A 27,737-nucleotide genomic window follows, 5' to 3' on the forward strand; every position below is an offset into this window, starting at 1 on the left:
CCCATTTGCTTTTGCCTGCCTAGGGCTTTCCGTGTTTGTCCAGCACGGTTGGCCTTTGAGCTTCTACGTCACATCCGTGATGCTGTTGTCCACATGTCCTTTGGGGCTCGTCTGAGAGCGCATCCTGTGCTGCACCCTGAGTGGTGAGCCTCCTCGGAGGCTTAGGTCCTGCCCTTCCCTTCAGAGCGCTCACCCCGGGGTGGAAACATTTCCTGCGGTGAGAATCAGGAAGGAGTCAAGGGTCTGGCAGAGTGAGGAAGGGGAGGATGGTGGCCACGAGGTGAGAGGCAGCAGGGGCCGCTGGCCGTGGGGGTCTGCAGGGAGCACGGATTTAACTGCAATGTGGTCTGTCACTGAGGCTGTCCGAGCCCCGTGGGGTGGGGGCGACTCCGGAAGCTGGCCTTGTGAGCTGTGCGGCCTCTGCGTTTGTGAGATGTGGCCGAGCTTTTGCTCTGTGTTCCCAGCCTGAAAGACAAAGATGTAATTTATTTTTATTTCTTCCCACCACTTCCAGCATCCTATCCACCTGGTTCTTCTTTCCAGCATCTTTGTGTTCATTCCTGTATTTTATTTTAATTAATGTATGTATTCAGCGCAGGGTCTACAGGGTCTTACTACACAGATCAGACTCACAGTGGTCCTTCCTGTTTTCAGCCTCCCAAGCGCTGGGATTACTGGCGCGCGTCACCACGCCTAGTCTCAAATCACCGTCTCAGCGCACCCCGGGGGCGGGGCCTGCAGAGTAGGCAGGGGATCAGTCCCAGTCTCTGCGTGTGCCTAAGCAGGCCCTTTAGTCTGCTGAGCTGTCTGGCAGGCCCCATCCTTGTATTTTACTCCTCCACTGGTTCCCTCGCTCAGGCCGTCACCTCAGGAGTGCGGTGTGGCTATGGCTTCCCTCTTCCTAAAGCCCTGCTTTCACGGCACGTGCGCACGCATGCACGTACGCACGCACTCACGCACGCGCACTCAAGCACGCACGCACAAGCTGCTTACATGCTCTCCACGTCACCAAAACAAGCATGGAGCTTGAGGTCTGTCACATTGCTTTTTCCCCCACCTGGCCTCTATGTCTGTGCTTCCCTTTGTGCTCTGTTCCCTTCCCCTGTAGCATGATCACTGGGTCTTGGCTTGTATTAGGCACTCCTGTGTGAAAGAACTTGGTACACGTTGTTCCACTTATTTTTTGTTGTGTCAGCTGCCCCAAAGTTCAGACCATCAGCTGGATAGGAGGCAGATGCCACATCTTAAAGGAAAGGCACACAGGAATAGGAGAAGGTGCTGCTGAGTAACTTCGCAAGAAAGCAAACCTGTGGACAGTATCAGTGGGTGTAGGACTAACGGATTTGATTTCATAAACTTACTTGAGATTTATCGAATGCTTGCCCTGTCCCAGGAGGAGACCTCTTTCTGAGATGTATGCCATAAAAGCCGTGTGCTAGAGATGAAGCTACCTACAACAGGCCACCCTAGCCTATTTCTCCCCAAAGTGGCATCTCTCTGCTGACTATGAGGATGGACTTTTAAGATCTGATTACTAATCACTTGTATTAAAAAAAAAAAACTTGAATATTTTTTGCTCTTATTTTCTGTTAGGATGTGTGGGTTTTGCTCACTGGTTTTTAAAGCTTTTTACATATTGAGGATTTTAGCTCCTTCCTCTTAGCCATCGTTTAATATTTAAGCTGCTCTTTCAAAGATTATATTTTAAAACATTAGATTTCATGGTTTTCTTTTGTTTTGTTATATACTCTTTTTTTTTTCCCACCTACGTGATACAGGGTCTCGCTGCACAACTTGGACTCATAGTGATCCTCCCGTTTTCACCCTCCCCAGCACTGGGATTATAGGCATGTGCCACCATGCCTGGACCTGGTCACCAGCTCAGTGCCCCCCGGGGTAGGACGGGCATGGCATGTGGGACTGGGGATTGAACCCTGGACCCTGCTCTTGCCAAAGCAGGCACTTAGTCTGCTGAACTATCTCACTAGCCCTTTCTTTTGTTTTAATTCCTGAATTACATTAGGTTTTTGGGCTCAGACACCATTTTGATATTTTATAGCAGTGTCTTGTGGCGCTCATGTTTTGAGCTCCAAGTGTGGGCGTCTCTTCATATGTGTCGGTGTGTCTGTTTCTGTGTGTGTATCTGTGGGTCTGTGTATGGGTCTCTGTGTGTACACCTACATTAGTATAATCCTTGCCTTATGAAACTTTCGTTCTTGTTTGGAGGTGTTATGCTTATATGCAGATGTTTCCTCAAAGCCTCATACTGCGGTAAGTGGAGCCTCTTGGAGGTGTCTGGGTCTAGGGTGTGTGATGCTGAGATAAAGGTGTGGTCCCACCCAAAGGGTGGCAGGCTGGAAAGGATAAAGGGGAGAGGTAGGCTGCTGCTGCTGCTGCTGTGCTTTCTTGCTCCTTGCTGTCTTCTGCCTTCCCTGCTTTGCCATGGACTATTTCTCCTCTGTGATGTCCTTCTGCCATGTACAACCTAGCCAGCTGATTAAGGACTGAAATCTCTATAAACTGTCAGATGAAATAAAGCTTTCCTCCTTTAACTTTGGGTGCTGGGTAATTTGTCACAGCAATAAAAATGTAAGAAAGACAGTATGCTTTTGAAATTCTCAGCAGACAGTTTGGAAGAGACTATATGACCTACAAAGTGGTTTGGTTTCTGAGGGTGATTGGTGTTTTCTTTGAAAATCAGGAGTAAGCCAGAGGGGTAGGATGAAGAATGGCTGATTCCCTGATGCCACCTTCTTGGTGGCATTTGTCAGAGAGAATCTGGATGCCCATAGGTTCTTGTATGGGTGTCGTGAACCGCTGGTTGGGGACCTAGAGTTGATAACAGAAGTATCCTAGGTAGGGCCAGCAATATAGCTCAGCTGACTGAGTGCTTGCTTAGGTAAGCGAGGGGCCAGGGTTTGATCCCTGGCACTTCATGCTGCGCCAGCCCCACCCCTGGGCGTGATGAGCCAGAGATGGAGTCTGGGTGTGGTGGCACATACTTGTAATTCCAGCACTAGGGAGGCAGAAATCAGGAGGATCACTATGAGTCCGAGATGCGTAGTGAGACCCTGCACCCCAAAAAAAAAAAAAAAAAAGTGTGCCCTAGGGTGTTATAACTTAGTAGTATTTGCAATATATTTTTACTATCATAAGTTAAGTGTCTATAGAGAGTTTATTACATTTTTAAAGTAATGTTCTAGTGTCAAAAAGCGTTCTTCATTATACGAGCAGAACATTCAAGCAAACCCTGGCTGATAAAGGGAAATGATGAGAGACACCAGCTTGCAGAGCCCTGTGTATATGTGCTGCCTTTAGGGGTGCGGACTCCAAAATTGGGCGCTGAGGAGCTGTTGAAGAATTCGGAGCATGGGACTGATACGGAGTGGCGGGCGTTTAATGGTTCATTCAAAGAAAGGTGAACTTAGTTTTGCTTTTGTGCTTTCTGTGTTTAGAGAAGTTAAGCTCTGGGAGAAACCATCATGACGTCTCATTGAGGGAGGCCTTGAGAGCCTTTCCTTCCTTCTGTTCCTCCCTGCTCTACAGGAGTTACTCTTTTTATAAGGAGTGATTTCTGTATTTTATTAGTCTTTCTCTTAATGTGTTGCTTTGCCCTCCCAAGCCATCCCTGGGAAGATGGTTCTTCGTGGTTGGCAGGACACAGACATGTCATGCTAAGCCTTCTGGGTAGGACACAGTGAGAAGAGAGAGAGGCTGGCTGCTTCCAGTAGGTCCCTGTGCATTTGGTGAATTGGGTGATGTTATAATTCTGAAAATTTTCGCATCCGTAATGGACATGGGGTGCTAAATGGTACCACTCATCAGATTGTACAGTTTTATTAAAAAGAAGCAAATTACCGTGTACTTGTATTAAGCAGAAGCAGGGTTGAGGCGAGCAGGGAAAACCTGGCCTCTCTTTTAAGTCACCGTTAAGTTTGGAATTGTATCATATTTTTAAAAATTGTTTCATATAATCAGGCATATCATGTTTGTGTGAGTGAGAGAGAGTGTGTGTGTGTGTGTGCGTGCATGCATGCGTGCACGTGTGTCCCTGAGCCACCCTCCTCTGCTGGGAATGTTTCCCCTCAGCTCAGAGAATTGCCTTGATGAAAGCTTTCAGCAATCAAATGGGTAAAAATTGGACACATTCTTCAGGATTCTTTTCATTGTTCTGCCTTCCGTGTTCATTTTCTGAACATCAACAACAGAAACCCCTATGAAATATTAAGGCGTTCGTACCTCATAGTGGCATCCTTGAATAGTTGCCATCCGTTGTTTGTTTTGGCATATTTCCAAGGTGACTGCCAGAATTCCCCAGATATTCCAAAGAATTGTGTCCTCTGGGACACCTCCTTTTTGTCTTCTGGCTACTGTCTTACTCGAACTTACCCCTCCTCCTGGTTGTACTAAGCTTAAAAAATGGTTATAATAAATCATTGTGATAAGAAGATTGAAAGAGTAGAGAGGTGGCCAGAATAAGAGTTGGGGGACTGTGGATACAGTTGTCACTCCAAAGTTACCTTGGAAATCACTGACTCTGTCTCAGCCTCAGTTTACCCCATTGGAGATAGAGCAGATGGACGACTTTCTTATAAAAAAAAAAAGGAAGAGAAAAATTGGGGGCTTTGTGGACTGTGTGGTTTCTGTTACAACTACTGAGCTGTTCAAAATCTTTTGTAGTGCGGAAGCAGCCCTATGCAATATGCAAATGAGTGGCCATGGCTGTGTTCCAGTAAAGCTTTATTTATAAAAGAAGGCAGTGGGCTGGATGTGGCTGGCTCACAGTATTTGTCCACCTCTGGTCTAAATGATCAAGGTTAAAGAAGAGCGTTTCTTATTCTTTCTTTAGGTTTAAAGAGGGGAATACTACAATGAAACTGCTTTGAAACATATTAGAAAAGGAATTTCCTACCTTTGGTTAGATTGGGTAGTTTGAGGCAAATTAGTGATCTCGAAAAGAACAAGCCATATAAAGAATCCAGAGGCTTGCTTAGAGGCATTTGAGCAACATTGCAACAGTAAGGAAAGACGTGCTGAGATTGAGGAAAGACAGACCTTGGCAAGGTGGTGGGTGATCTGTGGCTACTTTATTCTGCGGGGCTTTGACTTTGAGTGCTGGCAAGACACTGGGTTCTTGCTTTGCTACTGTGAGAAAAAGAAGCAAGTAGAGCTTTTTAGTGGTCTCATGGGATGGACTAGAGAGACAAAAATCAGTCTTGGGAGCCCCAAATGTACAGTCGGACTTCTCCTTGAAACAGTTGCTAAATTCTGAAGTTACATGGGGACATGGAGCTCAACATCTAAGTAGGAGGCCTGTAGGAAGCAGGAGGGTGCAGTCTTATGCGGCTGAGACGAGGAGGGTGAGAGCTCAGGGTCTGCTTGGGAAGGAGGGTGTGAGGGGTGGGGGAATGGGGAGCACACTGGGTTGTTGATGACTTTGAAGGGCCAAAGTCCTAGCACAAGGGGCGAACCCAGAACTTGAGTCTCGTCAAGTCCTGGATTGGCTTAGGTGGTCAGTGTTGACCCTCAAACCCTACTCTGTCTGCCTAGAGGGAGAAAGGGAGATCCATCTCTTCATCAGAAACCTCTTTAGGTTTTTAGTACAAGATGTCTGGTACTCAATCAGAAAGTCTTAGGCCTGCTGGTGTGACCCCCTGAAATAAAGAAGAAAAACAGATTCATGAATGATCTAGAATTAACAGAATTGATTTTGACAATAAAACAATTTGTAAATAACTGTGATTAAGGTGGGTGTGGTGGATACCCCTGTGCTCTCAGCTCCCAGGAAACCAAGGCAGGAGGATTGCAAGTTTGAGGCCAGCCTGGGTGAGTTAGCAAAACCTTGACACAAAATAAGGAAGAAAAAGGGACGAGGGATGTAGCTCAGTGGTAGATTGCCTAGATCATGGGTTCATTTTTCTGGTACTATACAAAACATCATTAACAAACTATGATTAATATGCTTAAGAAAATTAAAGACGGGGCTGGTGAGATGGCTCAGTGGTCTAAAGCACCTACTTAAAACAAACTTAGCAAAGCCCAGGCACCGCGGTTCAATCCCCCAGCACCACATGCCAGCCAGCCTGCCCCCTGGTGGGCTGAGCTGGCCACACACACACACACACACACACACAAATAAATAAATAAAATTTAAAAAAAAATTATAAAAAAAAAAGAAAAAGAAAATTAAAGACAGAAAAATGCAGAAAGTTGTAGTGGAGAATTGGAACATATAGAGGAGAAGGGTTAATGCAAATCATTCAAACTAAAGTACAGAGGGGAAGATAGAATATACAGGGGGAAACCAAGGACAGTGGACACAGTGAATAATCTAGTAAGATACTGTATAATTGGTTTATCAGAAGAGAGAGAGGTGATTTGAAGCAGTATTTAAATAGATAATGTCTAATGAACATTTGCCAAACTGATAAGAAATATCAGCCCATAGATTTAAGAAGTCCTATAAGACTCCAAGCATACTGAAGGCAAATAAAAAGCATAGTGTTGAATGGATAGAAGTGTTATTTGTAAACAGCCAGGGTGTTGGTATTGTAGGTTTCTTAGCTGGTTGGTCAGATGCGTTTCAGCATAAGCTTCTAACCTCCTGCTTAATTTATTAAATTCCTTGAAGCCTCTATTTCTAGACCTCACTGCCACTTGCATTTTCTTGCTCCTTTCCTTTTTGACAATGATTTCCTTTTCCACACACTCTCTCTTTGCACTTTATCATTGCTGTTGTTCACACCATCAAAACACAACCTAGTGGTCCAATGAGAGCTGTGTCCAGTAAGCTGTATTAGTTTCCCCTGTTGCTATAACAAATCACCACAAATGTGGTGGCTTAAGGTAACAGAAAACTTGACACAGTGGTGCAGGCCCGTCATCTCAGCACTTGGAAGGCTGAGACAGGAGGATCAATAGTTGGAGGGCAGCTTGGGCTACATAGTGAGTTCAAGGCCAATCTGAACTACTTAGTGAGACACTGTCTTAACAAAAAAACAAAACTGTATGAAGCAACAGAAATGTCTCTTCTGGTTCTGGAGACCCGAAGTTGGAAGTAAGTTGTCTCAGGACCACACACCATCTGGAGGCTCTAGAAGGCAAAGGCAGTGTCATTCTTTGTTTCTTCCAGCTTCTGGCGCGGTAGGATTCCTTGGCCTGCAGCTGCATCTCTGCTGTGCACATTGCTTTCTGCCGTGTGTGTCTTTGGCCCCTTCTGTTCTGTCTCTAATCTCCTCCTGCCTGTCTGTCACATAATGATTGAAGATACTCTTCTCTTCCCAAGACCCTGAATTTAACCACATCATTTGCCACAGATGGTGGTATTCACAGGTTCTGGGTGGAGGATATACTTTGGCCTTTCAGGCATATCCTTTTGAGGGACACTATTGAAGGTTATGAGTCTGTAGTAGTAAAATAATTTGGAAGCACAGTAGCTGGGTGCCAAGAACTATGCTGAGTGCACCACGTGGGTTATCTTCTTTAATTGGGGTGTTGACTCTGTCAGTGAGGTTCCAGTGTTGCCACCATTGTGCAGAGGAGGCCTTGGAAGCCCAGAGAAGTTAAGGAACTTGCTGAGCCTTTAGCAGTAGTAAGTGGTGGAGCTAGGGTTTGAATCCAGGGTTTTGGACTTTGGACCACTTTCCCTTTCTGGTGCTGAGTCAATAGGCAGGATTTCTGCTTGGGCTGCTTACTGTAGTTAGTTTTCAGATTTGGAGTCCTGTTCAGTACTTTGTATTTCAAAAATCTCATGGCCCTATGAAGTTTTTGTCAGGGGCGAGAGGGGACTTCAAAACTGGATTATTAAGAATGTAGTAAAGGGCCAGCGAGATAGCTCAGCAGACTAAGCGCCTGCTTTGGCAAGTTCAGGGACCAGGGTTGGATCCTAGGTCCCGCATGCCATGCTGGCCCTGCCCCTGGTGCACAGTGAGCCAGCCACTGAGTCCGGTTGTCGTGGTGCATGCCTGTAATCCCAGTGCTGGGGAGGCTGAAAACAGGAGCATCACTATGAGTCGAAGCTGTATAGTAGGACCCTGTACCAAATACATAGGTAAAAAAAAAATATATATATATCATAAATTTTAATCTGCTAGGTAATGGAGAAAATTTGCTTATACTGCTTGTAGACAAAGCTGATGTGAGTTTGCTGTTGAGCATTTTGATATTTGCTGATGGTAGAAGTGTTCTGGAAGGAAACATTATTTCTGGGTGCGCAGGCCAAATCTATACTGTCTGAATGAATTGAAGTAATTGCTCAGATTATTTAGACCCTGCCTGCCAGATAATTGAGGTAAATGGGGTTATTAATTTGAAGTAGGTAGGTAATTTGGTCTGCCTTCCTTTGATAATGTAAACGTGGTCATATTGTATAATTGTATAATTGGCTGAAAGGGCTCAATTCTTTCTCTTGAAGCATCATCTGCTATTGTCTAGGGCCTGGCCATTGGGTTATAGTACCACAAAGTGATAGATTATTACAGACACACTGTAGGTACCTAGCTTGAGTTTCCTAGTAGGAAATACACACGCGTGTATATTTTTGTGTGGATGTGTATATTAATTAAAAATTGAAATGCAGAAGATTTTAAAGTTTCATTATTGCCAGTAATTTGTATAAGAGTTATAAAGGACTGTCTACTTCCCATTTAAACTGCTTGAGAGTCCTTGCAAGGAGGTTGGTTCCTTTGTAGAAGATTTTTGTTCACTGAGCCCAGCTATATTTGAATTGCCTAGGAGACCCATTACGGAAGAGTTTATTCCTCGTCCAGGATGGAAAATCAGGTCCAGTTCATTAGCTTTTACCTATACCTTGCCTGATGGGCCCCGTGTTGTGGCTCTGTGAAGTTGGATCACGTGAGTTCAACTTGACCTCTTCTGCTCCTGGTCCTGCCTGTGTTGTCTCTGCAGCTGTGCTGGCCTAAAGACCTTTGTGACACCTCCATTTTGTGTGCCCAAGGGGGTAACACTTGAGTTCTGAGACTCCTTCATTCTACTGGGGAAAGTGGCTTTTTTCTGTTTCAACAAGTCTGTCTAGTGTAGTAGGGGCTGGGGAAGTGGGTGGGAGAGATGGGCCGTGTCGCAGCTGTGGTGACCACATGCCTCAGATTTTCTGGTACCACCTGGCTCTAAAATATTCTTTAACAGTTTTAGACGATAAATCCTGAAGTTTGGCTTGGAAAATGAGTCCCCAGAGATCTTGGCTTGTATGTCTCTCACATCAATTATCTGTGTAACAGGTCTCTTACGTGATATTTCTACCCTGGCCAAAAGGAAAAACACTGGGAAGATAATTCAGGTTAGAAACGCGCCCCCCCCCCCCAAAAAAAAAAGGCTCGCCATCTAACCTCTGATTGAAATGTGAGGGTTTTGGTCGCAGACAGTGGTGTGGGTTGTTGACATCACTGATCTAATTATGCTACTTCCTGTTTCACTTTGCTGGCCCAGATGTGGTCCCCAGGGAATGAAGGCTGTTAAGCTAAAACCAGGCTCAGCAAATTCAGATGAAATGTCTGCTCAAATCTCCTCAAGTCTCCTCTCAGGGCTGTGGATTTATTTATAAGCCTGTTGGGCCTTCGGGGAAGGAACACAGAGGAAAAGAGGAATTTGCTCTTCAAATGAAAGCCAAATTTAATTATTATAAATGCCAGCCCCCGATAAATGTACAAATATGAAACTAACAATAAATAAAAGTTGTGCCAGAGAAATCAAGGCAATTCTTGTGTTTTGCAGGGCCACAATTACCCACTGAATCTATTCCTTCTACTGTGTTTATTTTATATACTATGCTAATTTTGCATAACAGTCACGTACAGTTTTTGGATTAGCTCTGAAACTCATAAAAATCCAGAACAAATTTGTGTCCCCACGAAGTGTTGAAATAAGTCAATCATTTGGAAAATTGATGTTCTCCAAGACATCTTGGCTTCAGTTCTTTGAGAAGAATAACCACATTTAATTTCCTTTTTTAGTCTGCAAACGTCTAAAAGTTAGGAGAGCAAAAATAATGATAAACCCTTTTAAATTTGCTGTGTATAAATTTTAGGATTTTTTTCTAACATTTCAACAACAGTCACCAACAATCTTATAATGAGTTCATTGTTTCATCTGTTTCTTACATATGTTAACATGGGCTGCCATTTATTACAGATCCAAGTGATGACTGTTTTGAGTGAGTGAGTTCTGAGCAGGGACTAGAATTTTTAGGACAAATTTAAAGCAAATTTTAAATATAGAATTGAGTGCGGTTTTGAAGTGTCAGTCTTTTGAGATGAGAAAATGGGAACTGGTCTTTCATTAGGCCAAAGGACCCTTCATATAGGACTCCAGATGTCTGAAATTCTTTCTGGGCAAGACCTTCCTAGTTATGTTAGAACTAATTTCATTCAGGAAACTCAGTAGGATTGATTTGTAACTTTCAAAGAATTCATTAGGGTGAGCATCGTCTTTACAAATTACTCCTGGTTTTTGTACTTCCAGCCTGCTGAAAAAACAGATGAATAAAACTCTTTATAAGTGTGTGTAAAACAGGAACACCTCTGGCCTCAGGGTCTCTCCAAAGGGGACTGGGACTGGGACTGAAGTTTATGGAAAGCAGTACAATTTTGACAATTACTTTGGCTTCTTGTAGTGTGTGTGGGTCTGAGTTTTTAGTAGGTGGAATTTGACATCTAAATAAGAGGCTTTTACTGTGATATGTAAATAGAGTATGTGAGTCGACACGCTTGTCATTACGGATGTTGAAAGGACAATTTACGATTTACAGAGATGGAAAAGCCTAATAAATATCCAACATTGAAGAGCTAGTGTGAAAGCAAGGCTGTAGATAGATGGCCTTCTTGTTGATGAACAGAATTAATGACAAGGGATAGGAGCGATTCTTTTCGCCGTCAGGAAGAATAGCTTAACATAGCAGGACATAGGCAGTGTCAAGCTAGTCCTTGCTTTTCTGTACTAGGTTTTACAAAAAACAGACTTATTCCTTACAGTTCTGAAGGCTGAAAGTCCAAGAAAAAAAGAAACAGCTAGAAGTTTGGTGAGGGCCTGGTCTTTGCCTCCATGATGGCGTCTTCTTGCTGCATCCCTCAGAGGGGAGGAAGGCTGTATTCCAACTTGGTAGAAGGCACACAGGCCAAGAGGATCGCGCTCCCTCTGCCAAGCCCTTTTATAATTGCATTAATCCACAGATGAAGGCTGAGCCTACACACAGCTGAGACACCCTCATCTAGGGATTAAGTTTCTGACAGGAATTTTGGGGTACATGTTCAGATCTAGCCTTGTTTCCTAAGTCTGAATGGTAATACATGTTTTTCTGCACCTAAGAGTTACGATGTACTCATTCCCCACCCCACTGTAAGATTAGTAATGTACTTTTTGTTTCAGGGGACATTTGTCATTTTCAGTGAGGACTCAAACCAAAATTAAACTTTCATTACTGTCATGTGCCATCTAATGACATTTCAGTCAGTGGACTGCGTATGGGACAGCGCTCCCATAAGGTCATATTGCCTAGTGTCACTGCACTCATCTTAGTCTGTGAAGGTACATTTTACAGTGATTACGTGGGGGTGGAATCACCAGGCGGTGTATTTCTCAGAATACGTCCTTGTCATTAAGCAGTGTGCATGGCTGTTTTTAAATTTGCTAAATGATTTTTTTTATGTTTAATTTATTTATTTGGCACAGGATCTTGCTATGAAGTTCAGGCTCGGAGTCATCCTCCTGTCTCAGTCTCCCTTGGCCCTGGGATTACAGGCGTGTGCCACCAAGCCTGGTTTCGGTGGCCGGTATGACACATGATACTGGGGGTCAAACTTGGGTTCTTGGGCTTGCCAAGATGCCTAGCTCTTGCCTAGCCCCATTGAGTGGTTTCTGGAGTAAGATTATAGTGCTTGTACTTCTGAAGTTTGAGTGCACAGCTCAGCTGTATTGAAACTTTTACCTTGTACATCACAAAAGAAGGTATAAGGACAGTAGCCGTTTCTTGAGTAGGTACCGTGTCTTAGGAAGTTCTTTTCAGTCCTCTAAAGGTCCTACAGATAAATACTGTTCATCTTCCTTTTTATCCTAAAAGGGAAAGTAAGACATTGAGAGATTAGGTAGCTCAGCGAAAGCCACTTGGAAAGTGACCATTTGTGCTCTGAGCCACTCGTCTAAAATGCCTCCCAGCCACAGCCTATGTGCGGTGCTCGTGGTTAGCACCGCGCTGGCCCCATACACGGGCTGCCCTGGCTGGGAACCCCAAGTGGTCAGGCTCGTGAGGCCATAGAGCAAACGTAGAGGGCTGTAAAAGACAAAGGACTCACCTTCTGATCAACTGCTAGAAACAGTCACGCCTACTAACTGAGATGCTCATAAAGCTGGCATCGTTGTTTAAGAAAGAAAACTTTATTTTCCCATCATGCCCATGGAGTGTTTTTTTTTTTTTTGCAAGAGTTGACTTCTCTTGCGTTGCTAACACATCTCTGTCAACCAAAGGTGTCTGCAGGCCAGGGGCTCCACTCGGGGAGTTCTGAAGGTCCAGATCATGTTCAAAACAACACCGAGATCTTGTTTGCTTTTTTCACTCTTAACTCTCTCAGACACGCAGTGCAGTTTTCCAGAGGTTGAGTGACAGCTGGTGGTGTCATCACTGATAATGGCTGTTTGGATATTCGTGTTTGTCTTAGTTTTTACATTTCTAAATATAATAAACACCTATAAAGAAAAACCGCATAAAAGGAAAGCTCTTTGGGATGCCGCAAGCATTTTTAAGAGTTAAAGTTATTCCGAGGCTCCTTTTCTAAGAGCTTGGTCAGTGGAGGGTGTACATTATTTTTCACAAAGCATTTATTCCTGACATACTCGAGTTTGCCAGCATTTTCCCAGATGTAAAAGCTTGGGTGAAAGGAAATGTATCTTAGAAAGACAAACCATTCTCCTCTTTGAGTTACTTGGCATCCTTTAGCTCGGGTTTTCCCAAAGCCCTGATCAGTGTAGCTTTAAAAAAATAAAAAAGTGTATTCTTTTCAGTTCAGTTCCCTGAAGATTGGTGTTTCATTTTTAACCAATTTTTTTTTTTAAACGAGAAGAGCTCTGGTTACTATAGTTATTAATAAGACGGCCTGCCGAGTGCTGGGACCCATCTTTCTGTGTGATCAGAACTGAGTTTCTCTCTCCTGGCGTTTCATCTCCTCTGCTGCGTGGTTTTAAGAATTAGCTGCGTTAGGATTAAGTGCTCTTAATCAGTTCGTCTTACATTACAATGGAGAGCTTCTCTCGTGTTCTGCAGAGAACTTGATTTTCATCTACTATTCACGATCACAGAATAGTAAGTGGGCACCCAGGAAGTTTCATGAAGAGGGTGGTAACACAGAGGTGGGTGGGTGGAGGAGTGGGCAGTGCGGAGCTAATTGATTCGTTTGGGATCCTCTCATTTCCACGGGGAATGGTGGGGCCCAGGTTGTAGTTCTCCCTGGCATGCATCGTGTTCTCACAGATTGTCTGGTGTTTCAGTACGATCTGGAAAGCACAGGCGATGCATAATTTTCTTGAATAGGATATTTGTGGTGATTTTGCCATGTGCCTTTATTACGTTGTGATGAGATTATTTTGACTGTATTAGTTGGTTATCTGAGAGCTCGAGGAGTGAGTTTGACTCCCAGCGCCCCACTCTGAGCCCAGAATTTCGAGTACCACCGTCCTTGGGGCACAGCGAACACCTCCTCCCTAAGGCTTTGGGCTTTAAAAACCCAAAGTGACTGGCTTGAGGTCCCTTCCTAAGAGAACTTTGGACAGAGCGGCCCTTCTGCGGAACTTCTCTGATCCTTGCATATGGTTGGCTTTACTGTTTTCTGTCTCTCAACACTAATTCCTGATTTGGCTGCGGGGTTCATTTGTGCACTTGTTATTCTGAGAGTTTTGTTTTCCTGCCCCAGCCTGTTTATGGTGTCTCTTCCCAGTGGATTCGCAAACTCTCAGCTACCGGCGTGAGGCGTTTCACATGGGAAGTGGAGGTGAACAGATTGTGTTCATTTGCCAATTAAGCCTCTTTGGTGGCTTCTAGCCCCTAAAAATAACATCATTCCTCCAAGTGATAGTTAAAAGAAAACACCGGAGGGCAAGTTTTTCTCACAAACAAACTAAACAAACTAGGGTTGTCATGTGTGGCTGCTGCTGCAGCTGTTTGCTGATCCCAGTAGCATCAGACATCTGTGAGCAGGAGTTTAGGGCCTGAAGGTGTTCACTGCAGGCGCCTGGAGAAGACCTGACTGTAGGAGGAGGCTACTGGTTGCCACCTTCGTTGATCAGCGGGCCTATCTGCCATGGAAGGACCTAGATAATGATACACACTGGCTTCCTATTTAGAAAGACTAACCAGTGGGAATTTCAAAAACTGGGTAGGAGTTGGGATTTTTGTTGTAGGCACAGCATTGTGCATGGTAGGTGTCTAGCTTGTCTGCTCTTTCCCCTTAGTGGCGACCTCCCAGTCATTGTGGTCATTAATATGCCCTAAACTGGGCTTGGTGGTGCACCCTTATAATCCTGGCACTCTGGGAAGCAGAGCCTGGAGGGAGGGATGGCAAGGTTTGAGCCTAAGCTGGGCAGTTTAGTGACTTAGTGAGGTCCTATTTTAAAAAAAAGAAAAAAAAAAAAAGAAAAAGAAAGAAGAAAGGGCTGGGGTTGTAACTCAGTGCAAAGACCCTGGGTTCATTTCCCAGTAGTACTGCTAAAAGAGTAAAGGAAAGAAGGGAGAGAAGATGAGGATGTAGCTCAGTACAGAGGTTCTGGTTCAATCCCAAGTATAAAGTGTCTGTAGGATTTACAGAGTGTTCCCCAGGAGGCAGAGCCAGTTGTCTCTGAGAATCACCAAGCTGGATGATGGGGCAGGGTTGAGGTGGAGACAGGACAGGTGCCAGGCTTGTGTGTCAGCCACCTTGCCCTGCTGCGGGTATCAGTGGTGCAGAGCATGGCCTGGACGTTATCCTGGTGAGTGGGATGAGGGGGAGGCTTCCTAATACTGAGATGGTGGCCTTGGAGAGGAAAGGGGACATAGAGCTCAAGAGAGACACTTGATTCCATGGAGCAACTTGTTGGACATAGAGAAACAGGAAGAGAGGTGGGTGTCTGAAATGTTTTCTAGGATTGGGGCTTGTGTTGCTGCTGGCGGGGTGGTGTACTAGGTGGAGATGCAGGAGGCAGAGGAAATGCTTGGAAGATGGCAGGGGTTTGAGTTTTGATGGTCTCTGTACAGTTCAGAGGTGGAGATTTTACTGAAACAACTGTCAGTGTGGCTCTGGCGCTCAGGAAGGTGGTCCCAGCAAGGGGTGGAGATTTAGGGGTATGGGACGAGTGGAATTGTCGGGAAAGAACGGTGGCTAGAGCCATAGTACAGGTGAGATGAGGTTCAGGTTGTAATTCTTGCTAAGCCAGTGAGGAGAGGGGTGGCAGGGACATGACTCTTCACTGTTTTTCTCCCCAGTGGTGTCCATAGAGGATGAATCTATGGAGACTTGGTGTCTCTGATGTCAGATGAGGGCCTATTCTAAGTGGAAACATCCAGTAGTGTGTTTATTGAATTGCCAAGAAAATATAATATTAAGCATGAACATAAGCAATTTTATAGAGCTAGTGAGATAGTTCAGCAGACAAAGTGCCTACTTAGGCAAGTGCAGGGACTGGGGTTCGATCCCCAGCACCACATGCCACACCAGCCCCGCCCCAGGTGCACTGAGTTGGGCACCGAGACCAGGTGTGGTGGCACATGCCTGTAATCCCAACACTGGGGAGGCTGAAAACAGGAGGATCACTGCAAGGCTGAGTTGCAGAGTGAGACCCTGTATCAAATGCATTAAAAAAAAATTAAGATCTGAATTTAAATAGAAAAAGGGAAAAAACTCTGATAATTCAGTAGCTTCAGAGAAGGAAGAGCCTAGCTAGCTAGCTCGTTCTCCCACGGAATGCTGGCCCTGCACAAGGGTTGTGTTCCTGTACCTCAGCACATGGGCTCACCCTGCTTGTCGACTGCTCTGTGGGCTCATGCAGTGAGGAAACCTAACCCTCTGCATTTATGTATCACCTTTAACTACAGAGGCGGTTATAAACAAGGTGATATTTGTTCAGTCCTCTCCAAATATGCCCCATAACCCCTGAGCTTCAAAAGTTTTGATCAAATACAAATTACTTTTCTGTCTCCCTCTCTTCTTCTCTCTATCTCTCTCTCTCGGTCTCTCCCTCCCTCTGTCCCTCCCTCTCTCCTTCTGTCCCTCCCTTCTTTCCTTCTTTCCTGTCTTACTTTCCTTGTGGCTGAGACAAAATACCTTTTGCCCAAAATTAAAGGAGAGAAGGTTTATTTAGCTCACAGTTGGTAGAGGTTTCAGTTCATAGTTGGCTGGCTGTAAGGCAGAGTGGCACATGGCAGAGGGGCAACTGGTTGTGGTTGTTCAGGGTTGTGGAAGATACCAAAAGCATCAAGAAAGGAGAGGAGAGGAGAGGAGAGGAGGGCTGGGCAGAGAGCTCAGTGGTCTAAGCAGCTGCCTGCCAAGCACAGGGACCTGAATTCCATCCCCGATACTGCATGCTGTGCTGGCCCCGATACTGTATGCAGGCTACCCGTCCTAGAGTGAGTGTAACACTTAAACCCTTAATCATAACATTAGACCATGAATCAGTCACAAACTCTAGATTCAGCTGCCTCAAAAAAGCTCAGAAAAGACCACCCCCTACCCCACAAGGCTTTAGGATGACATCCAGACACAAACCATAACACTTTTCTTTCTCACTTTCCTTCCCCTCTCGTTTGTGCTGGGGATCAAATTCAGGGCCTTGTGCATGCTGGGTAATTACTCTATTACTAAATTATATTCCCAGACTTAATAACTTACGTAATGGAAAAACAAAACTAAAGTGTGTATAAAAGATAAAGAACTAATCCTATCTCACATAAAACATTACTACAAATCATTAAAAAAAAGACAGGCCAGGTTATGGAAAAGTGGGTAGCCAACATCTTAGATGGAGAGTGAGACATACATAGTTATCTATCTGTGCATATAGTACATACATACACATATATATGTGTGTGTATATATGCAAGAGGAGAACATATATGAAATATGTAGTCTAAGAAATATGTGAAAGAGCCTCACCTCATTACTAATTATAGCAATCAGATTAATGCACTCAGATCATTGTCACCTTTTGGGTTAGTAAAGTTGTGGGGAGACACACTGTAGATCTCACTGAGGGGTAGAAAGAGCCAGTGTAGATGAATTTGGTGATTTCTGTCAAATCTTGGGCCTGGAAAGATACATGATCATAGGTTTTTGGAGAAATCATCGTGATAGTAAACATAAGTTACTACAGAAATGATTACCACCAAGAGAGCAGTGTGGTGTTGAGGACCCCTCTTCACAGAGGCACCCTGTCTCCTCTGAGGGAGGCTAGGTGGGGTTGCTTTATGGAGGTTTGGTCTCATTTCCATCTGGCTTTGGTTTTTGCCTTCTACCTGCTATTTCTGCACTGTAGACAGGAAGTCCAGGGACATAGAAAAGGTCAGTAACATGTTATTTGCTTTTTCTCACCTAAATAACATCAACCCTCATTATAATTGTCTTTGAATATTAATACTGAAATTCAAATTTGAAAATAAGGTTTGCTTTTAAACATATGATTTACTTTACTTCCTTGTGTCATACCCTGAGATTAAGTGAATCTGGTTTGTGGTGGTTACTTACGGAACCATTGTGACCTTTTGTGGCCCATGTTCCTACTTCATTTTTTCAAGCTTTGAGAACCCCACCAGATTCATTGAAGAAGTAAACATGATGTTGTTTTGAAGGGCTTTCTTTTGGCTGTGACCACCCTTTGCAGAGAAACACTGGGGCCCAGGCAGCTAGATGACTACGGATGGAATCTAAACCAAATGCAGAGTCAGGGAAGGAACACTGGAGGCAGATAGCTGAGCAGAGGTACAGAGATGCCTTCTGCTGCTTTTTGGTGACATTTTGTTCTTCTTGTGCTGCTCTTGTCAGTCTGTGCTACAGTGGAAAGAGCCCCGAGATGGGAAGTCTAGGGTCTCCTGCAGTCCCAAGTCTGCAGCTAGCTATGGCCCTGTAGCTGACTGTATAATCCCCCTGCATAACACGGTAGATCTGTGCAGTAAGGTTGGTCTGTGTAGCTAGAGAAACTTCATAGTATGGTAGCAGTTAGGAGGATAGGCTCTTAAGTGTCTGGGCTTCAAAGTTAGGTCCACCATTTAGGGATCGTGGGAAAGGTACTCCACTTCTCTGGTCCAGAGTTTTCCTTCTCAAACTGAGATGATAATAGTATGTAGCTGGGAGTTGTTTAAGAATTAAATGAGAATGCCTACAAAGCACACAAAACAATGTTTGATGTACAGCATATGCCTACTGGAGGCTATTATTGTTACCATTGGTTTTAATATTCTGTACTAATGTGATTACCATCATAATCATCTTTAAGGACTTTTTTGACCGTAAAATCTTCTGAAACCATCTACTCAAAAAAGTAGATTCAATATAGTATTTAAATTCTAGGGCCGGCCATATAGCTCAGTGGATTAAAGTGCCTACAGGCAGGCGCTGGGGGTTTGATCCCTGGGCCTGCCATGCCAGCCTGGGCGTCCCTGAGGCATGCTGAGATGGCAATTGAGACTGGGTGTGGTGGCGTGCGCCTGTAATCTCAGCTCTTGGGAGGCTGTAAAGAGGCGGATCACTACAAGTCCGATCTAATAGCGAGACCCTGAACACACTGTAGACCCTTGCCTAAAATACAATAAATTCTAAAGCAGTAAGGAGAAAACGATTTGATGGTTGGGGGAAGAGCAGGTCATGTGATGATTTAACCCATGATTTCACCTTGTGTGTTCATAGGTGAGGCCTTTGGGAAGGGATTGGATCATGGGAGTCTGATACTGATCAGTGGCTCAGTCCACTGATGAGTTTATAGCTAAATATGACCTTGAGGGTTGAGCCTGGTGGAAGAAGTGGGGGTCACTGTGGGTGTGGGCTGGAAGAGGGTATGTTTTTGCTTTTCCCTTGCCCGAGCTACACTTTGCACCGCCATGCCATGAGCTCATTCTCCTGTCCCATGCCACCCTGCCACGCAGCCCTCCCAAGGAGCCAGTGGACTATGGAATGAGATCTTTACGAAGTATGAGCCAAAATAATAGGCCTTTGCTTTCAGTTGTGGGGGCAGGTTTTGGGTCTCAGCCGTGAGAAAGTAGGACAGACAGGTAGTGAGGCTGTCGGGGAATGAGGCTGTCGGTTAGCTGGTGACTTGCTTCTGCTGGATACCACCATGCCTGTCCACTCCTGGCTGTCCCTGTCCCACACGCAGCTCCAGTTCCTCAGTTTACTGAGCCCCTCTGCACGCTGACTGCTCCCTCGTTATCATGGCCAAGACCACGCTGGACAGGAAGTGTTTAAAAGTTGGTTGGCATGAGGAATTAGTTCACATTCAGAAATGAATAGAAATTACACTAGCATTTTAAAAAGTGCTGCTGCTAAGATAGGTGGCTTAGGCTGAGGAATTGAAATCCTGTGTGCAAACTAAAGAAAATTCTGGTGTACCATTAGATGGCTATCAGAGCTAAAGATTGACTTACGAACATGATGATCTGTCATGCTTGATAATAATTTGTGGAGAGTTATTAATGATAGCAATGACAACTATGGCAGCCTCTCTTCCATACAGAAGAGTTAGGGGTTTCTGGCCACGTTCTAGGGCTTTGTAGGCATCATCTCACTCTTCATACCAGTCCAGTGAGATAGGCATCATTTTTAAGTGTAGAGACAGAATTGAGGCCTGCAAGGGCTTCTAACTCACCTGAAGTCACGTAGCTAGTACAGAGGAGGGGGGCTCTGAGATTTGAGCCCCATTCATTTGACTATGAAGCAGGATCTGGAGCCAGTACGCTGCTCGATGACTCTGCTGCACCCAGATTTGGCTAGTCCCTTTCTTGTCCTACAGTTCAAGCCCAGATTTCTGTTCTTTCTTTGCTTCACAGGATCTGCATTGTGTGGAACGGAGACAAACTGCCATGGTTAGAGCAGAATGATACTGGTGCTCTATCTTAGTAATTTACGAGAGATCTGGATACCGCCCCTAAGGAGCTTGGCAAGAACTCTCGAAGCGGGAACGCTGTGTTAAGCTGAAATGTTAAAACCACACAGATACATTTATTAAGCCTGTGAGGTAAAAGTTGTGTTTCTGGAATGTCACATAAATCATTTCGAAAATCCAGTCTGAGCACTTCTAAGGGCTGCACAACGGAGACTGTAGGGGCCTGTCCCATCCATATTCTGCTGTGGATAATCTCAGTGGGGACACAGGCCAGCCAACTGCCTCTAGCATTTGGGGCCCACCTTTGATTTGCAGTCCCGAGTGGGCTGAGAGGTGGTGGGGCTCAGGAGGATGCTGGGGACGTGCAAAAGCGTGGGGTGAAACAAAGGTTGAGAACCCAGATCCTCTGAAAGGTCAACACTTTAAAAGCCGGTGTGATTGTGTTAGTAGGGATTCTTGGAGAGTGGGTATTTAAAGGGTTCAGGAAGCAAAACATCAAACACTGAAGTAGTAACAAGCTTTTTCTCTACTGTGGAATAGGGACAGCTAGTAGAAAGAAAAGATTTAATATGCTTAAAGGAAAGTCATTCATTTGATCCCATCCTGTGAAGGCTTTGGCAGCTTTTCTCCATTCCTAGGTGTTACAAGCTTATTTTGGGAAAAGAAGTGACCTTCCTTGTAGCTATAGCTACAGGATACTTAATAAGGAACAAAATTGGCATTGTTAAAAATGTACACAAAGGAATTTTTTCTTTTTGTGGAGAGGCCATAATAACATGCATCCATTTAAAGTCAAAGCAGGGCCATCCACATACCTCAGTGGATTAAATACCTGCAAGAAGGCGCAGGGGCCAGGGGTTCCATCCTTGGGCCCACCATGCTCCCTGGGGCACACTGAGACCGTAATTGAGACTGGGTGTGGTGGCACACACCTGTAATCCCAGCACTTGAGTGGCTATGAACAGGCAGATCACTATGAGTCTGATTGAGTAGTGAGACCCTGAACATCCTGTAGACCCTTCCCTAAAAATACAGGGAAAAAAAAAAAAACCCAAAGCAGACCCATTAGATAGAACTATAACATGAGCCATGGATGTCATTTAAAAATTTCTAATGGCCGTATTAAAAAGGGGAATAGGCAAATTAATTTTAGTGATATATTTAACTCAGTGTCAACCCAATAAATTAAATTTATTTTAATATCTAATGAGTATTTTTTCCATTCTATTTTTTGGTACTGAGTCTTTGAAACAATGTGTATTTTGTACTTTGGGCACACCCTGTTTCATATTTGCCACATGTAGCTGGTGGCCCCTGGGATGGAAAGGAAGAAAGAAGAAAGGAGGAGGAAGGAAGGGAGGACCAACTATGCCAGCAAACACACGGAAGCCTTTCGCCTTCTTCGTGGCAAACTCAATGGCGAAGCCTTCTCACATGTTCCTACTTTGCCGCTGCAGTACGTGAGAGGCAGTGGGACGCGATGTCCAGACCTGCACAGACCCCACATACCACCTGGGACTCTTTTTTTTTTTTTAATAGTGAGACTCAAAATGCCTCATAAAAACTGCCTCCCAAGACATCATAGATGCCATCTCTTATATGGGCAAAAAATAAATCCGAGAGTGTTGATGACAATTTTGCATGCAAATTGGTGAGTGGAGCTGGAGCCACTCGACTCGTGTGTGCGATTTTCTATTTCCATGTATCAATTTGGTTTTTTTTTTTTTTTTTTTTTTTTTTGCATGAGCGTGGTAATTGTTCATGCAGAGCTGAAAACGCAGGTGTAGAAGCCTTATTTAGAATGTGAGAACTGTCTGGTCCTGTTGGTGCTTGGCTGAGTTTTGTTGACTTTTTTGTGATATTTTACATGGAAAAATACTATCTATATGCATTTACAATGAATGGAACTTTTTGTGAGTCTGTGAATGGCCTGCAGGACTGTGGAGCTAAATAATACAGGGTGTTTCTACTGTCGTGAGGAAAAGGCGATTCTACATTGGTAGGAATCAGTGTGGCTAACAGTAACACTGCTGAGCCAATGAAGCGGATGAAGCTTATTTATAGTGGGTAGAAGTGTACTAAGCTCACGGAGTGGAACTTAGCTGTCATTTGTAGGCTTATTAAAACCATAGTCTTGTGTGTGGTATATTTTCATATTTCCCAGCCATTGCTACCATGCTTAATTGCATGCTTTTATATTCAGAACATTTTGAAAATTCCCCTAGGTAAAGACTTGATAGGTAAACCAATGTGGATTTCTTTCACAGAACAAGACTCTGAGGATAAAAATTCAGGATGGAAAGAAACAGAACCAGTGCCTTCTGTCCCACGCACATGGCAAACTGCAGTGTCGTTCTTTTCGGGCCCTGTATTTCTTGGGATATTTCTTGTTTGCCATTTTCTGCTGTGTGGCTGGAGATTGCCGGTCACTTCTTTGGTACAACCACGGTCTTCGTCCTGACATCATGTGGCCAACTCTAGGTGGTAAAATTTTTACATTGCTCCTTTGTTCTTGTCACACCAGGCTTTGCTTATTCCAGTGGGACGTTGTGAACATTGGCCACTTAGCAGTTTGTGTCTTCTGTCATCCGCTTTCTTCTTTTTGCTGCTGTCCTTCCTCCTGTTTGTGTTCGTGGGGACAGAAAGGGGAAAGACAGTCAAAGTTAGGTGGAGGGTGGCATGGGAGATGAGGTCAAAATGCTTCCTGGAGAAGGGGGCGGGTAGTGTTTGCATGGCAGTGTGAACGTACATAATGCCACTTAAAAGTGGTTAAGGGGGCCAGCCAAATAGCTCAGCAGATTAAAGCACCTGCGGGGAGGGGGGGGCAGGCTGCCATGCCAACTCCGCCCCTGGGGCACACTGAGATGGCGATTGAGATGGAGTGGTGGCATGCGCCTGTAATCTCAGCACTTGGGAGGCTGTAAACAGGAGAATCACTACGAGTCCGATCTAGTAGTGAGACCCTGAACATTCTGTAGACAATTTTGCTAAAAATAAAAAAAAAAAGTGGTTGAAGTCCTACATTTTATAGTATGTGTATTTACCCTAATTTGCAAAAGGGTTTCTGCATTTCCTCTGAGGCTTTCGCTAGTTCGGCTGTGATTATGACAATAATTATTTTAAATCTCAGACTCACAGCCAGTCTACTGTTGGATCCAGGGGGTGAGGGAACCTAAGAGTTCACCGCCACCCGGAATGACAATGGGTGGCAGTTGGCAGCAGACATTCCCTGATGGAAAAAGTGCTGAAGTAGACCCATCTTGGGCTCACAGTAGCCTGATCAGAATATGTTCATTTAATGATGCTTGTTAATGAGCCTTCTCTGGGTTGGCCAGCTTGTTGGTGAATAAGCCCAGCATGAGTCCTGGCCTAGTGGAATTTATTTATTGGGGAGTCAGTGAATAATTTGTGTAATTAAAAGATGTGATATATGCTGTGAATCAAGCGGCTGGTAAGTAATGGTTTAGAAAGAACCACATGATCCAGTGGAAATACCCTTCAGGCCATATATGTGAATATAAATTTTCCAGGAGCAATATTTTTAAAAGATTTAAAAGAAATAAAGTGTAATAATTTATTTAATCCCAATCTAGACAAAATATTTATAATTTTGTTTCGTTGCCAATATGAAAAAAAAAAAAAAAAAAAAAAAAAAAGACCAGTTTGCCTTCTTTGGTCCATGGTAAGACTTTGAAATTGTTTGATATTTTTATACTTTAGCACATCTAATTTGGACTAGCTGAGATTCATGTTCTTCTAGGTAGCTGCATGTGGCTAGTGCCTATGGTCTTAGACAGAAGATTTAGGGAGCTCAGGGAGAGTTGCTAGGATGGGTTTATTACTACGTGGTTATGGATTAAGAAATTCCCTCTTTCTTCTTTCCCTTGTCTTCTTTCTTCCCTCCTTCTCTCCCACTCCTCTTTCTCTCTTCCACTCCATCTCCCTCTTCTTCCTCCTCTCTTCTTCTCTCCCTCCTTTCCCTCTCCATCCCTGTCTCTCCTCCACTTTCTCACTCTTCCTTCCTCCCTCCCCTCTATGCCTCCCTTCCCATTCCCCCTAATAATGGGATTTTTTTTTGCAGGGACCTATAAACTTCAGAGGTTTATCCTGATCCCAAAAATTGACTTGAAAAACTTGGTGTTAATAGAATTGTAATAGTGTTACTAGGACTGTAATTGTCCTCTTAGTTCTGTTTCATTAACATTATTTAGTTTTTGTTATTCTTTTTTTTAGGGTTTACAGCATGATACTTATCCTACTGCTTTCTGGACTGTTCTCCAGGAAGGCTACTATGTAATAAAAATCCATACTCTCTCCAAGAGGGGACCAAAGGACTCCTTCAAGAACAGTACAGTACACACATGAACTGCTCCATTTTCATTCTACTGCTTTGAAATCTTGGGACCATGGTGTGCTACTCACAGAGAGGGCAGGACCTCACCGTGAAGTCCACAAGGGAGCTGCTACCCTCCTAGGTGCTCCTGGATCCTAGTAGCTGTGGCAGGGGACACGTGCCAGGTGGCTACATGTACAGGGGATGAAATAGTAACAGACTCTCGACGGATGCTTGGGCCATTTGAGTGCTGTTGTGGGCAACAAGCAAAGCTTTCTGAGTGTCCCGGTAGGAGGAGCCCTGGCTCATGAAGTTCTCCATCTCTCGGGAGAGCTGCAGAGGATGGGGTGGTGGCAGGGATGGCCCCAGCAGCAGCAGCACCACCCCCACCTTGCTGACAGCTACCTGCTTTCTGTTCATAGTTGATTCTCTGGTGGAGTGGTGTTGGGGGCCGCTCGTGAACTTGAGAACCCTCAGCAACACTTATTGAGGGATCACTGTCCAGAGAAAGCCATCTGAAGGAGGAGCTGGTGGTGGAGAGACCCTGAGAACATCTGCAGGCCAGGACAGCTGGCACCACGGGCTTAGGGACATTGTCTTGGTTACTTCTCTCTCATTGCTGGGACGAAGTACTCGACACTCATATTAAGGAATCAGAGATTTCTTTAGCTCAGTTCATGGAGGTTTCAGTCCATACTCAGCTGGCTCAAAGGCAGAGTGGCACGTGGCACAGGGCAGCAGTTCATGGTGGCCGAAAATAGCAAAGGGAAAAGGGAGAAGCAGCTGCAGCAGCAGCAGCAGCAGCAGCAGCAGCAGCAGCAGCAGCAGCAAGGCAGAGAGCAAGCCCCTCTGCTCTCCTTCCTTATACTGCATTCAGGCCATTTCCCCCCAGGGCAGGCGTAGCACTCACAGCCATAATCCCAGCATTGGACTATTCATTAATCAAAACCTCTAGAAGTTGGGTCAGGGAGATAGCTCAGGGCCAGGGAGATAGCTCAGTATAAGCACATGCCTGGCAAGTGCAGGGTCCTGAGTTCAATCCCTGGTACCGAAAAAAAAAATCATCTAGGGGGCAGAAGTCAGCCCCATGACTAGATGAGGCTTTGTGGGGGATAATTAGAAAAAAATTGTAACAGACATCATAGCTGTCACATTCATTTTCTGATTCCTCAGGGCCCATGTTTGTGCCAAACTGCCTTTAGCAAAGGTGCTGATCTCAGTGACAGGTGGTGCCTCATGGTGAACGATTAACGTGATAGTCACAGTGACTCACGTGTGAGCTCTGGGTTATCTCTGCAGGCCTTGACAGCTCTGGCTTTTGAAGCCCTATTGACTGAGAAGAGGGAGTCATACACTCTGTCCTCCTCACTCTCACCCTGATCTTCAGGTAACACTTTGAGCACTGGAAGGGGTCTGGTAGCCAGAGAACAAATGGCACTGCAGGATGGGGAAAGTATGATTTTGGGGTGCTTGTACTCTGGCCTGCTAATGGGCTGTTACTCGTACCCATGGAAGCATCTCTAATGGAAGCCCAACCGCATCAGCTCTGGGCTCCACTTGTCAGGGCACAGAGGCCAAAGCGAGTGTTGGTTGGTTAATTCTCTTCAAGTCCAGGACATGTTGGTGCTTGGAGTAGCTTTACTGGTATTTTGGGGATTTGCTGGGGCAACCCTGAGTCCCACAGACAACTAGAGGTTAGAGGGGGCCATTTCTCTTTGGATGGACAACACGCTGGTTTACAAGGCAGGGGCATCTGTGAGGTCAGGTTTCTTCTCCAGTAGCATATGGCCATTCTGCAGCGGGATGACGGTGGAAGACATCCAAGGGTAGGTGGTATTGGCCATGGCTTGTCGCTCTGAAGGAAGGCGGGAGCAGTGTTGGGGTCAGTGGGGCAGTTACTAGACCACAAGCTTGTGGGGGAATGGATACCCGCTGCTGCACTGTTGCAGGAGCCGTGGGGGACTAGGGAAGGAAAACTTACGGGGCCACTGAGAACCGAGGAGGAGGCCAGTCCACCTTGGCACCAGCCAGTTCCTTCATCGGAAGAGATGATCAGCTCAGTCGACTGTACCATCCTCATCATTTGGAGAGGGAGCTCCTTCTGCCCCTTGCCTCACTCGGCTGCCACTTCTCTCGAGGGCCAAGTGGATCTATCAGGCTGGGTTCTTTGGTTTTACCTGGGGAGAAAGCCTGGAGTCAGAGAAGATGTGCACATGTAAGGGCCTAAGGGCTCCATCTGTAAAAATCCTTATGATTTTCAGCACAGGTTGAACATAGTACAACCATATTGTACTATGTTCTGGGAATCCTACATCTCCCAGTACAATTCGTATTGTTCCTGTGTGACTTTGATGTGATCTTGGGGAGTTGGTTCCCAGTGGCCTGTGAGGTGGATTTTCAAGTAGTGCGCAGCTTGTTACACCCAGCTGAGCTGAACTAGCTTTGTGCTGGGTGTTATGGGGCTGCGTGAAGGTTGGTGGTGGCAGGAATAGGGGCAGAACTGGAGAAACTATAGAGCAGCTGTTAGGGGACCTGTAAAAGCCTTGGAGGAGCTATTGGAAGCTGCTGGTTCTCCCGGGCTATTCTGCTGGGGATCGTTGTCAGGCTGGCTTTCCTGATGAACTTGGCTGTTGTTGTTGGAGAAGGAGCTGGGAACCTTGTTGCTGAAGATGGTTGCGGTTCACTGTGGTGGAGCTCTGGTCCTCACCTTGGGTATTGCTTCCTGGATTTGGAGAGAAGATGGTGCACTGTTCAGTGTGCTGGAGAAGTTTGTTGTGTTGACTTTCCTGATGGGAACGTGGCTTTGCTCATCCTTGGAGGAGCTCCAGGCTCTCTGTTGCTGAGGATGGCTGTAGTAGTCTGAGGAGAGCTGTGGTTCTTATCTTGAGTGTTGCTTCCTGGCTCTGTTGCTCAACTCTCAGTTATTAGCACAGATCCTTCATCCCAGTGGCACAATCTTTCTAGTGTCCACCACTGACATTTTCTCCTTTGCAGCACAGATCCATGAAACAGGCCTGCATGAGATGTTGTGGGCGCTAGGCTTCCAGGTGGTCTTGTGGGGGGCAGATTGTTCAGGGTTCTCCATCTTCAGCTGGACTCATGTAAGGCATTATGGGATCCAGGCCCTGAGCTTGATGCTTTCGTGTCTAGTCTTTGAAATGCTTTCCTGCACTCTTTGTATATGGATTCTTTGGGTGAGTCATAAAATAATCTATTGTCATTTATTTCAGTTTCATGGCACTGTGGTCAGATAATGTGCATGGGATAATTTCTGTTTTCTTACATATACTTAAACATGACCTATGGATCAGTATGTGGTCTATTTTAGAAAATGACCCATGTG

At 45.0% G+C, this 27,737-nt stretch overlaps 1 protein-coding gene and 1 pseudogene across 3 annotated transcripts in view; one reads left to right on the forward strand and one right to left on the reverse strand.

Annotated features, from left to right (window-relative positions):
- Nucleotides 1–27,737, forward strand: part of Rftn1 (raftlin, lipid raft linker 1) — a 286,679-nt gene that overhangs the window by 48,923 nt on the left and 210,019 nt on the right. The window lies entirely within an intron of this gene.
- The window catches only part of LOC111816867, a 7,447-nt pseudogene continuing 4,293 nt past the window's right edge, over nt 24,584–27,737 (reverse strand).

This window comes from Octodon degus, unplaced genomic scaffold (genome assembly GCF_000260255.1).
Source record: "Octodon degus isolate 3935 unplaced genomic scaffold, OctDeg1.0 scaffold00043, whole genome shotgun sequence".
Taxonomy (NCBI): domain Eukaryota; kingdom Metazoa; phylum Chordata; class Mammalia; order Rodentia; family Octodontidae; genus Octodon; species Octodon degus.